This window comes from Struthio camelus, chromosome 3, assembly GCF_040807025.1.
Source record: "Struthio camelus isolate bStrCam1 chromosome 3, bStrCam1.hap1, whole genome shotgun sequence".
Taxonomy (NCBI): Eukaryota; Metazoa; Chordata; class Aves; order Struthioniformes; family Struthionidae; genus Struthio; species Struthio camelus.
The window spans coordinates 55,013,498-55,027,445 of record NC_090944.1 but is presented as its reverse complement, the minus strand read 5'-3'; positions in this window follow the sequence as shown (position 1 = coordinate 55,027,445).

Below are 13,948 nucleotides of genomic sequence, written 5' to 3'. Positions count from 1 at the left end.
TTTTTTAATGATGATTTGTACTTAGATGAACCACATGTGTGGACAGAAAAGTGGATTTTTGAAAGTCTGTAGTCCTCTAGTATTAAGAAGATAGAATGACTGTGGCAGGAATTATATGCGCATCAAGGATCCGACATTGTGTAGGAAGTCATAGAAACTGAGTTAATGACCAAAAGTGACTTAGTTACTGGTGACTCAGAAGGGCATAACTATCGATTTTTATCCTGTCTACAGCTGTGTCAGCTGATGCTCACTCCTGTAGCTAATAAAGGCACAGGAGAGACATAAAAGGCCTTTTTAGAGGAAAAATACTTTTAAATTAACCTTTGTACATGTTCTTGTGAACAAAGAAATGAATTCAAAGTGTAAGTCATTGGAAAATATTCAACCTAAGTTTTCAAAAGAACTGTGTGTCTCAGGGATGTGCTCTTGCTTTTCTTTTTTCAAAGTCTCTGCTTCCAAGATAGCCCTAACAAGGCTGTTTAGTCCTGAAAAAGCTCCATAGTGGTGACACAGTTGGTGCCAAGAGGAATTTGCGGTTTGCCTAGGATGCGCTCTGGTGGTTTCAAGACAGGTAGGAAAGGCTTTCATTTTGTCAGCACTTAAGTTGCAAGATTTCCATCACCAGGATGTAAACAAGCCATATTATTAGGACCTTGCCAGCTAATTCAGCGAAACTGGCAAAAAAGCAATTCTATTGAAACATCTAATGTTACTGAGAGATTTTCACAGTTTTGGCGTTCACCACACTGCTGGGCCCAGGTCCTCTCCATCGTGTTCTCTCTCAGGCAACTTTCACTTATCTCAGGAGTTCACTTACCACTTTTTGGGATGAGGATAGCATTTCACTAGGATCAGAGTTTTATGGCTGCAATCTCATTGTTGTTCACACACCTGGTGAATCTCAAACACTCACCTGGTTCACTGTCCCACCACAAGCGGGCCTCTTATGCGCACATTGGCAGCACCGAGGAGGTCCCTCTCTGCGGTCGTACTTGGTGACCTGCCGAGCCACTGCAGAGCCTATGGAACAAGGAAGAAAACACAGCACATCACTGGGAGAGCGTTGGGTTGCCTAGTCACCCCATTAAGCTACGCACTTCCAAACTGCAGACTGAGATCCTGCGCAGTCCATCCGTCCCGTCACGAGGCCTCTGCCAGTCACATGGGGCCACACATGCAGGGAACGAGGAATTTGAGGGGATTTGAAACCACTCTTTATAGTGTAAAGCAAAAGCTTTGCATAGAAAATGCATCATAAAGCAACGAGGATAGTATTATTGTAGTCTAAGGGAATACTAGAGACAAAGTTTGTAGTAGAGGAAATATCTTTATTAAACCCAGTAGGATAACTGGAAAAAGGTGATAAGATTTTGGCACACAGTTTGTTCAAATCTGAAAAGGCTGTCTACTCTTCACAGTTAAAAGAATTAGCTTAATAAAAATATAATTTCTACCTACAGATCTTGCCATTTAAAATAAACAAATGACAGTATGCACACAAGGTGGCTAATCAGGTATCACCAAAATATGTCTAAGTCCAGGTTTTTTAGTTCTCTGTTCCAGTCTGTGTCACCTGCATATGTCACCTTTGCCTTTGAGTTAGAACTGTCACTTTATAGGTTTCAGCTTTTTTCTTTTTTCTCTTTTTTATTTTTTCAGTCCTGACCTTATGAATCAAAACAAATCATTACGTGTAAATTCTCCCCAAAAGGAGATTTTTCTCAAACTTGTTTACCTGCTCAGTGCATTACATGAGTTACTTAGTGATTTGTGATATGACATTTAATACTTATAGCATCGATAAAACAGGTATTTTTTAATAGCCTTGATTTTTTTTCTATTTTGGCTCTCACATTTCCACAAATTTACTTTTAAAGTTTCTGTGCTTCTGAGGTCATACCAGTGAAATCGAAACACAGAGGCAGAACTTTCTGAAGTCATTCTGACAGCAACCAGGTCAATAGGACATTGAAAGTCCTCTTGTGTGAGAGACTACTAAAATAGTTTACAGTTCAGCATGTTCCTCATCCTCTCCATATTGTTTTAATTCTCTGAAGCTGAACGTATTTCAAATAAATCTGTGCAAATATGTTTGTTAATTAAGTAACACTCCGTGTTAAGGAAAGTCCATAAAAGAACATGATAGGAAGAATTATTTTTCTTTAATATTTTGAAGCAACTAACTTTGTTTATGTTGTTTCCCACTCCACTAGAATAAGCAGTTCATCAGAAAATACAAACAGCTTATTGATACAGGAGAAGAGGAAGAACTTACAATTCTAATGAATTTTAAAAAGCTCTACAAGTTGAAAAGTAGGTGTCTTAGTAGTCTTTCAGCTGGAATAACACTGATGAAGAAAGTCTACCTCCAGAGGAAGAATGATTCTGTCGGTCTAGGAAAACCTGTAAAAGGCAAGATGTTGCAAGAATCAAACTGGAACATCATGTCCATTTCCCACTGGTGATTTATATATTTTGGAATAGTTTTGCTACTATACAACCACGTATAACTGTAACTGTATCATTTCAAAACGCTTCTTTCCAGATACTTACTTGAAATCTGATGAGTAGTATCTGTGTGCCTGTTTGTTCATTCCACAAACATAAGAGGTACACTCACACCTTCAGATAATCATTTAGGGATTTTTTTTTTTTTAATTTGTGTGTAACACTAATTTGTGGCATTTTTGACTGGGTACAATTAACATCGTACTGCAGCCACCATTCATTTCTGCATTTCAAGTTTTTTATTGCATTTGAACTTATGGTAGTAGGTTGAGGGGGAAAATAGTCGGTCACAGAATCAGGTCGTTCCATCTGAGAGTTTCCCAGCCACCAGGGAACCACTCTCTGACTGTAGTCCAGGGCATTGAACCTACTTCCAGAAAACTAAATGTCAAAGCTTTAGGATTTTATGACATATCACCTGTTACATATGTTGTGATGACTACAGTAATCCCACCATCCAGCCTGAAACACTTGCTGCATGAGAAAACTGGACTTCCAGGTGAAACTGGACAGCCTGGGAGTTGGCGATTGCATGATATATGCAGCTTTCCCATCTCGTAAGAAGACTTAACGACTCATTGCAGTTTGAGCATGTAGATAGTCTCACCCAAGCCAAGGTAGGCATGTAACTATGTGACTGGCCATTCTGGGGCCCCAATCTTCTCTCCAAATGCCACTGCCATCTGGAACTGAATTTACAGGGCATATTCCACTTGAAGTTACGTGCAGAGAGCAAAGGGGGAGAGAGGATGTCTCTGCCCAGTTCCAGGCAGGTAAATGTTTGGAAATAATCACAGACATAATTGGCATTTGCCAAGGAATATAACAGGAAGACAGGCCTGTTCGCACCTTCAGAAACATTCCCCGGAGTTGGGCTTCAAAGGCGTGAATTTATACCCATGTATGTATTTGGTCTGGAATCATCTATCATGGCCATGCTGTTGTAGAGCATTAGTGGTGTTTTTTCTTTTTTCTCTTGTGCTCTCCGTCAGCTTCCTACCTTGAAAGGAAATCAGTGTGGCTGGGTGGACCTTCAAAGGGAAACACTACCATCAAAATCAGCAGCAATCTTGGCAATGCAGTGAATTCCTGTTTGTTTTGTGTGAAGTTTTATAAAAATATCACAGAATCACAGAATCACAGAATCGTTTAGGTTGGAAGGGACCTCTGGAGATCATCTAGTCCAACCTACCTGCTCAAGCAGGGTCACCTAGAGCATATTGCCCAGGATCACGTCCAGACGGCTTTTGAATATCTCCAGCGAAGGAGACTCCACTACCTCTCTGGGCAACCTGTTCCAATGCTCTGTCACCCTCACAGTGAAGAAGTTTTTTCTCAGGTTCAGATGGAACTTCCTGTGGTTCAGTTTCCTGTGGTTCAGTTCAAATACATTCAAAAGTCACATATTTGAATACTTCCTGGGACATCTTCTACACAGTTATTGTACTATATAAAGCTAAAAAGAAATTTACTATTCAATAATTCAGTTTAAACCCCACATGTGATGTAGTGTTGATCCAAGAGTTCATTTTAATTACTATCGTTTAATCAGTCTTGTGTATACGTATACTAACTAAAGAATTATCATTATTTTAAACATTAGGTTTGAGAGATTTTTTTTTTATATACGCTTCTGCCTGGGTGCACGGCAGAATGGGTTCAAGAGTCAGATTGCCTCAGAGCAGCATCTGGTAAAGTGCATTCCCTTTCCTCCTTCACCCTTAAGCAATGCTGTTCCCAGCTGGGAGCTCAGCAGCAATGATGACCTTTATTTCACTCACCAGTCAGAAAAAGAAGAACCTCCACCTTGCCTCCCTGCATCTTCTGCCCACACGTTTCCAATCAGCTTCACCACTGGCAGCAGATCAGTGACTATCTGCAGATGCTCTTGCAACTGAAGACACCCTTACAGCTGCTGTTCTCCAAACAGCATTTGCCTTTGAGCCCTGCTAGCTATTTCCATCAGGCATGATGTCAGAAACAGAGGAAAAGTAGTTACCCTGAAGAGGCCTGGTTGCTAAATGGGGTTGGCCACTATCTGTTAAACCAAATTAAAAGCTGGCTGTTGACTATGGTGCGAGGCAGGACAAACAAAAGCTGTCTTAGAGTCTTCAGAGTCACCAGAAAAGCAGAAAAAATAAAGTATATTCCAAGGCTTTTAATGGAAATCCACAAATTGCCAAAGGACTTTGTATTTGCTCTTGAGGGATTCCACAGGTCCACAGCCCAATTACCACAGGTCCAAGGCCTGGACCTCCACATTCAATTTCAACAGGCCCAACCATGTCCTCTCCTGAACCAGACTTCTTAATCTTTAAATTTCAGATTTCCAAGACTGTATGAGGCTGTGGAATAGAAAATGGGTTTCTATGGCCTCACTGGCAAAATAGGAAAAACAAAAGGAGTTAACACGTTGCATGAGCTTTCTGAAATTATTTGCCCATTTCCAAAAGGCTATGAGATTAATAAAATAACTCCAGCTTTTGACTGTGCTTTGTTCCATTTTTTCCTGACTTTTAGTGCTGTGTTGCCTTTCCACCCACCAGGAGCTAACCAGGCATCATTGCATTCAGATGCTCTCGGCCACTGTGTGTATCGCCCTTCTCTGCAGTTTTTCTCTGCAAGTTGTGAAACAGCGTGAGGGAGCGACGGATTATGCCCACCCATGAACTGGCATTCTGCAGCATATTCTGATTTGCCCTCCTTTTGCATGGTGGAATTTGTCATGGCTGCATAATGCTAATAATACAGAAGTGCAAATCTTCCACACATCAAATCTGCAGCTGTGAAGAACAGCAATTCAAGTGAAAGTAATTTCTTGGCCAAGGAGAGGCACTTCCGTACATAATCTATCTTTCCTACAGGTGCCCTCATTTCCTGGCTGCACTGTGCGTGGGTCAAGTGACATGAAGACATACATTTAGAGCACAGTGCACAGCAGTGGGGCAGGGCTAACTGTGAATTATTAAGAATGATAAGGAAAGACAGGGATGCTTTCTGACATGGACCATACCACACTACCATACACAATTATCTGCTCCATGGCTCTGGAGAAGGCCGAAAAGTTTTTTCACAGGGAAAAACTACTTAATTCGTGCCATTCAAATCAAGTGAGGACTGTAGCAGTTTATTGATTTATTAGCAACACATAATTAACTGAAAACTAGAGAACTAGACATTCAGGATTAACGATGACAATACAACAGATAAAACACAATACTAGGCACTTAGAAATGTTAATAAGCACCTACAAATTTCTAAACACTCCTCTATATCTAGCCCTAAAAGGTGCTACTCACACACACACTCAAACATACGCACGCTGCACTGCTCAGCTGAGTCAGGGCCACTGGGGGAAGCACAATGGTGACACTCAAAATCCTATTTTATTGGCTGTTGTTGCACAGACAAGAGAAGGGACCGGGCAGGCACTCTGCCAAAGTAGCAAGATCATTTTTGCTTATTCTCTTATCTTGCTGCAAAAAACTGCTGCTTCCATCAAACATATTTATCAAGCAAATTCCATGTCTAAGAAAGCCAGTTTACTGAGGGTACGTGATGTTATTCTTTGGATTTTTTTTGAAAAAGTTTGAAACACAGGAATGAAAACTCCAAATATAGCTATACCCAGCTGGTAACACTGTATTACCAAGATGATAAACAATCAAAAGGCACTGCTTTATCAAGTTTTTGTACCAGAAGTACAAAAACTGCGTCATGGAAAGTGAACCACAAACTTTCTAAACAATCATTTCTGGGCTTATATGCCACATGACCAAACCATCGCAGTCCTATGTTCATTCAAGGGTTCAATTCCAGATGGTAGCGGCAGATTGCTTATCCACTTTTGCTTCCCAAATGTAGAAGGGTTTGGTGGTGCTAAGCTGGAAGCACTCTTCTAGTCAAAGCACATCTGAGCCCTGTAGTATGTGACATTTCTCCTAGTGCCCCTCCAAGCTCATGTTTAGAGGTTGCTGCTGTGATTCATTTTGGGTTTGAAGGGACTGTTGGTTACCATTGTACCTTCCCATTTCAATGGGTGCAATTGGAACTCGTTGACAGGTTGTCCACAGGAGAATGTCCCCGATACTCACAGAAGCTCTGGTTTTATCCTCATGCAGGTTGATTTCGTGCTCCTGAATCTTTATCATGTTGCCAACAATGATCCAAGCCTGTTATTACTACCAATCAAAAATTAATATCTTTATTATCTTTTTGGATGAATGTGAGGCAATAAAGCTTATTTCTTTTTTGTCTCTCCTACCCTGAAAACTGAAAATAGCATCTCTGAAAGTGACCCCATAAATGTATGTATTCTTTGGGCCAATAGCTGTAATTTCAGCTTAAGCTTTAAGCTTTGTTAATATGTTGTCTTCATATAATGCTCTCTGTAACAGAAAGAACAGTGAAGGTTAGCACTTTTGTGTCTTGCTTAGGTCATTTGTAAGGGAAAGCAAAAAATACTAAAAGCCTCAGTAAAAGTGCTATTAGTAATGTCTCTGAGACAAATGTAATGGTTTTTTCCTCTCACCCTAAGTATTACTGACATTTTGGTTTAATGAGGTTTTCATTCTAAAGTGTTCTTTCCACAAGGGATTTTCATAACAGTCTCTGCGTTTCCTTATTTTCTTGTGTAGTGCTGGAGGATATTTTCAGTATTTAATAAATCATGCTACAGATTGTGTATAGAAATTCTTTATCTTTCAGTGGACACAGTCATTTTAGAAAAATAAATCTTTGTATACTGCAAATATTGTCTGTTCTAAACATACTGGTGTAGCTGTTCTGATGAATTTAATCTGAATTTAAGGGTATCTGTGAAGATTTTGACAAGCCTGTCTTCTGGTATCCTGCAGAGAAATAAGAATATCATCAGAGTTGCTTCCTCAGCTTTTTGTAACTGCACTTCTTGAAAGACAATGAAATGTTATCTTGGCTTTATATGCATATATGATGTGCTATATCCCTCTGTAACACATGGGATATATCCCCAGAATGAAGATGCTTACGCCCTCACCCATTGCTTCAGCGAATCAGTCAGATAAAGCTGAAATTTGAGTGAAGCTCCTCCTAATCAGATGTCAAGCCTTTTGTCTGACTGGTTTAATATCTGGGATCAGAATGGAAGCCTTGCTTGTGAGCCTGGATTTCCTAATTCCTTAAAATAGCGAACATCTCAGAGAAAGATCATTTTAAACTTAGGTTCAGTGTTAAGAAGCTAAAAGCAACGTTACTGAGGGATAGGAGAGGAAGAACTTGGAAGAGGGTAGTATGAGTAAGGACCAACAATATTAAGAGCCCTGGGTAGCCCTTCCCAATGCTGCTTCTCGCCCTCTCCAGCACTCCGCAGCTGCGAGCGGTATCTGGGAGGAGAATAAAGCGGTGGGTTGAAGTGCCAGCGTCTGGCCCAGTTGGGCTGGGAGGAAGGAGGGGTGTTCTGTCCGCCTGGGGCTGAGCTCTGGATAGGAAGCAGGGAGAAATGCCTTCTCATCCAGTTCAGCTCTCTCCCTTTTTATTTCGAGGCCTAAAATTCACCTCCCTCTCCCTTTCTGCGATTCAAGAGACATACCACAGGACAGGAGAGATTTGATGATACAACCGAATAAAAAGAAGGAAAATATAATCCCTCAGTATTCAAAGGATCAGAATATGGCCTTGAAAGTGTTTTCTCTAAGGAAGAAAGAAAATACAGAGAGAAAATAATCAACAACAAATGGATTCATTTAAAGTTGAGTGCATTTTTTCCCAGTTTTTCATTAGTGATGCTTTTTATCCGCTGCCATTCATTAGACCAGCAGAAAAAGAGAACAAAAGTAACTTGAACAGTCTCATAATCTGCTCCTTAAATAACGTGGGGTAAAGTCTCACAAACAAGAAAAATTAAATTAAATCCTTGCTTTCAGCTAGAGAGAAGACTAACAATTGCATTCCTGGGACATAAGTCATTTTGTCTAAAGTTTATACGTATGGTCTAAAAATTCAGTAAGCAGTAATATTAAACTAATAATGAGGAGGGGAGGGGCTTTGTTCAACTGTGTCATCTACACCTTCTGATTTGTGTGGATGAAAAAAGCAATTTAACTGCTGAAATAGTCATTTACCTGGTTTGGAAGTAGAACTATATGAACAGAAAGAGAAATACACTTAACGCTTTTCTAATCATATGATGTTCAGGATTCTGCCTATTAGAAGCCTGTGAAGATTTGGGATTCAAGGCCTGATATTTACAAATCTGTAAAGACATCACTGAAATATTCAATCTTTCAATTCCTCCGTCTGATTTTAGAGGAGAAAAAAATAATTTCTAAATTGTCATCATACAAAAATATTAAGAAATTTACATAATTCTAGGCATTTCACTGTTTGCCCTCATGAAGGCCACGTTCACTACAATTTGTCTATACTTTGACCTGTACTGCAAGTAGACATACCTGGACTAACCTGAGTACCAGATCTAGTCCAGCTGCAGCAGCAGAGAGTTTCAGGGCCCTCAGCCTTCAGCCCTCTGCTCCTTCACCCTCTGAACTACATTATCAGCTTCCTGGCAGAGCATATTAGGCAGAATTCATATGACTTAGCTATTCTATCAGGAATTCCTCCCTTTCATCTTCAATTAGCTAACCAGCCATTTAGTACAGCTGCATCTAAGTGAACAGAAAGGCAACACAATATCTTTTCCTTTGCAATTCTAGATATTGTGAGTTTGGGTCCCAGTTTAGGCATCTTAAGGGATATTGTTATTACAAGTTTCTGAGCGCCTATTTTCTGCTGTGTAGAACCCTCTCACACAGCCAAAGCTCAGAGCCTGCCACCGAAGTTATGAATCGTTATCTCCACAACAAGATTAATCAAAAGATTTTAATAAATTAAGGTAACATTCAGTCATTCAGCTGAAGATTCTAATAAAGTGAAAATTCCTGTAGCTTGAAGAACTGTTAACTGCTTAACTAGAGCAGGTTCCAAAAATTATGCTAATTAATTTTCTGTTGAAAAATACCATGTGTTTCTTAGAAACAAAACAGTTTATAATGAAATTTGCTGTGAGTCAGAGCTGCAAGCAACAAAGCGAGCAGTCTGGTGACAAGGGCGCTCAGTGGGTCTGTGAAAACCCTGAGTGCGATCTTGTCTTCCAGCACGTGGAAGATCTTTTGTGACCCACTCAAGTGAGTGAGCTAGGGAGTCTACCTGTTCTCCTTTATGTTTAAATACTGTTTAAACATTTAGTTTCCCCTAAGCAGGTCTGAATTTGTAATTCAAAGCTTAAGATTCCCTCTGGGCATATGGGAAAATCATCTTTAGCTTATGACTGTCCTTATTTCAGCAGCTGCTTAATCCAGAGTGTCAACCCTCCTAAAAGGGTGAATAACTCAGCAAAAATGAATACTAGTATATATCTTATTCTTAGCTATAAATGAGCACTATGTTATGAGTAACCTAATGTAATATCTGATCATAAGCCAATTCATACCATATTGCGAGACTAATCCCATTCATATCAGTAAATCTATGCAAACTACTACTTGTAGTCAGTAACACTGGGAAATCATTGCTTGCTCCTATGACTATTGCTAGTATAGAAAAGAAGCATAGTTTGGATTTTGAATTAAGCTACCATTATTTACTTCATTCTTCTCTGGAATGTAATTTAACACCCTCTAGTAGAAGATTTGGGGTGAAATGGGGCAAGGTTTTGTAAATCCTATGCTTTTCCCTCTCAGCTTCATAGGAGGGAAAAAGCAGGGAAAAAGCTATGGCTGCAGTAACTCATATGAGTTATTGCAGACAACTGTGTTAGAATGAGATGCATCATCTCCATTTACTTACTGAGTTCAAATATAGACATCTACAGTGCAATTGTTGAAATTTGATTAGATGAATCACCTCTAATGTGTCTATTTATAGGTAAAGCATGTAGAGAGTACCCACATGTAATAAATGTTAATAAATGCCACTTACTGCACTATTAGAAAGCTTTCAGATACTATCCTGATGACAGTTAAATCAGAATAGAGCAGAACAGAACAGAATTTACACAATATTAGGCAGTTGTGATCATACAGTGGCTCTGATTATTCAATTTTTCTTTTTCTTCAAATAAAGTATTTAGGTCCTACAAAGATATAGGCAACAAAACAAAAACCAACTTCTTTCGCCATTTGAAATATTTAATCCTTGAAGAATTAAGCTTGGAGAAGCCAATCTTTTACTATATAATATCACTTTATGAAATGGATTCCAACACATTCATAAAAAAGATCAAGTAAGTAGCTTTGAAGAGTCTACCTAATACAAAATCTGGTCGTTCAAATGAATTACTGTCCTGTCAAGCAAAAAGGAATTGCTATCAACTGAGAAAATGAATTGAATGAAATGCAAGTTTGGGAAGTAAATCTAAAAAGCTTCTTTTGTGTATGACTATGTTCTTGGATCAATTTAAGTGCATGTCAGAGTAACAGGAGAAGGAGTAAATTCCAGTACTTTCCCACCTATACTGCTAGAAATAGGCAGGTATATTTTAAGTAGGTACCTAAATAAAAATAGCTGGATTTTAAAGGGGAATGACTAACACTACTATTTACTATTATTTATGATCATATATCTGAGATTCTGAGATTCTGAGATTCTGCACTGGGCACTGATCCAAAAAAAAAAAAAAAAAGAGATCTAGCTATGCATGGATGGACCTAATGAGAAAATATTAGATTATATGATAAGCAGTGGTTTCAGCAACACAACACACATGAAAATCTATCCACGTGTTTTGGGTGTCTGATGTTAGGCACACTGAACTTGTGAAAGTTAGACACTTCTGGCCTTTGTCTCCCATTACATGATCATAGCAGTGAATGTGAGAAGAGAGAGGTTCTCCACTTTGTCTGACCCATAAAGACATCTTAAATCAATGGATTACTGCAACAGATTTGTATTATACATACTATGTTCAATACTGTAATACCTACCTGGTTAGCAAAAGTTTACCCTTATGTCTCTGGATCTCTTCGAGAGAAAATAAAAGCAGATTTTCATAGAATCAAAATAACAAAATAGTTAGGGTTAGAAGGGACCTCTGGAGATCATCTAGTCCAACTCCCCTGCTCAAGCAGGGTCATCTAGAGCAGGCTTTCCAGGACCCTGTCCAGTCAGGTTTTGAATATCTCCAGGGAAGAGACTCCATAGCCTCTCTGGGCAACCTGTTCCAGTGTTCAGTCACCCTCACAGCGAAGAAGTGTTTTCTTATGTTCTTACGGAATTTCCTGTGGTTTCAGTTTCTGCCTGTTGCCTCTTGTCCTGTTGCTGGGCACCACGGGGAAGAGTCTGGCCTCGTCCTCTTGGCACCTTCCCATCAGGTGTTTACACACCTTAATAAGATCCCTCTGAGCCTTCTCTTCTCGAAGCTTAACAGTTGCAGCTCTCTCAGCCTCTCCTCATATGAGAGATGCTCCAGTCCCTTAATCATCTTTGTGGCCCTTCACTGGACTTTCTCCAGTAAATCTATGTCTTTCTTGTACTGAGGAGACCAGAATTGGACACAGTACTCCAGATGTGGCCTCACCAGGGCTGAGTAGAGGGGCAGGATCACCTCCATTCACCTGCTGGCATCCTAATGCGGCCAAGGATACCTCTGACCTTCTTGGCCACAAGGGCACATTGCTGACTCATGGTCAACTCCATGTCCACCAGGATCTTCTCTACAGAGCTACTTTCCAGCAGGTCAGCCCCCAGCCTGGACTAGTGCCTGGGATTATTCCTCCCCAGGGGCAGCACTCTGCAATTCCCTTTCTTGAACTTCATGATGTTCTTCTCTGCCCATCTCTCCAGCCTGTCAAGGTCCCTCTGAATGGCAGAGCAACAATCTAATCTATCAGCCACTCCTCCTAGTTTTGTATCATCAGCAAATTTGCTGAGGGTACAATCCAGGTCATTAATGAAGACTTTAAACAGTACTGGATACAATATTGACCCCTGGGGAACACTAGTGACTAGTCATTAGCCTTCAGCTGGACTTTATGCTGTTAATCACAACCCTCTGAGCCCAATAGTTCAGCCAGTTTTCAATCCACCTCATCTTCACCTCCTTAGAATTTGGCCTCTTGGGCTCTTCCCTGGATCCAGCATTTTGGTTTACTGATTGATGGATGGGAAAGGAAGCATCATTGACTAAAGGAGCTCATTTTAACAGTCAGATTACTGTTTGGAGGCCACCACAGCAGTGGTGGCAACGACAGTTGCCTCTGCATTTCTGCCTCTGCATTTCTGCCTCTGCATTCTCTGCCTCTGCATTTCTGGCAACGAGGTTAGGGAGAAGGCTTGCCTTCCTTATTCTGCCTGGGCTTTCCACAGAAAGTGCACTTCCAGCTGTTCTGCTTCTCCTGAGTGTAAACTGAAATACTCGATCTTTCAAAGTACTGAGCTTTCTGGGACAATTCCAAAAAAGCATTTAAGCATATGCTTAATGTTATGACTTCAGTGGAGCTGCTTAATGTGCCTGAGAGCCCTCAGGGTTCTGCGGGGTTCCCTCCTTTGGCAGGTGATACTGGTCAGGCACTGCATCTAGCTTTCTGTGAAGGAAGTCCAGCTGTTTGTACCACAGGGGAAATGAGGTGCAGCATTAAAGATGTATGAGGTAAAGCAAACTATCTAAAGAAAGAGAATGTTAAAACACAATTTGGGCTAATATATGCAAATAGTTGAAAAGTGTAAACTGGTGGAATGAAAAGAAATCCTAATGCTAACTCAGACCTTATGAAAAGCAAACTGTGTTTAGTGACAGATGGAACAAGTGCTGTTGGAATAAGAGCTAATCTGTGCGGTGAAGGATCAGAAGACTTAAGTTAATGCTCCTAAAAAATATGGGTAAGCAAATATTGGAAGCACCTGGCAATGATTTCAGTGACTATTTGAAATAAGCATTTACAGTTGAGCAAATTATTATGATAAATATATAAAGTTTTAAAAAGGAAAATAAGAGATATTGGCAGTGAAAACTTACCTGTACATCTTGAGTTTCAAGAGACACCTGTATTGCAGCTGTATTGCTGGATACCTGAACATACATAGTTATATTTCATTCCACTTAATGACCAATCATTAAGCCAGTCAGGTCCTGGGCTACCATCTGAGTGCGTTAGCAAAGCATGCAGGCTGAAAGTGTAGGTCATTATGCATTTGTCCTTTTAATTGTCATATTCTAATGTCCATTTGCTATCACGCCTTGTGAATTTTCATTGCTGTTCCTGAGATCTACAGCCAAATCCACAGAGCAGTATTGTCATAAATCTGAGTATTTCAGCTAGGCATGCAACAGAAAGAGACTTGGTGCTCAGTGGGCAGGGCATCCTTTTCTCTGTTAAACTGCACATACTGAAACAAAAGGTAATTTTTGCAATTTCAACCCAGGAGAATTGGTCCTGCATCCTAGCTGTTCAGCCTAGACAAG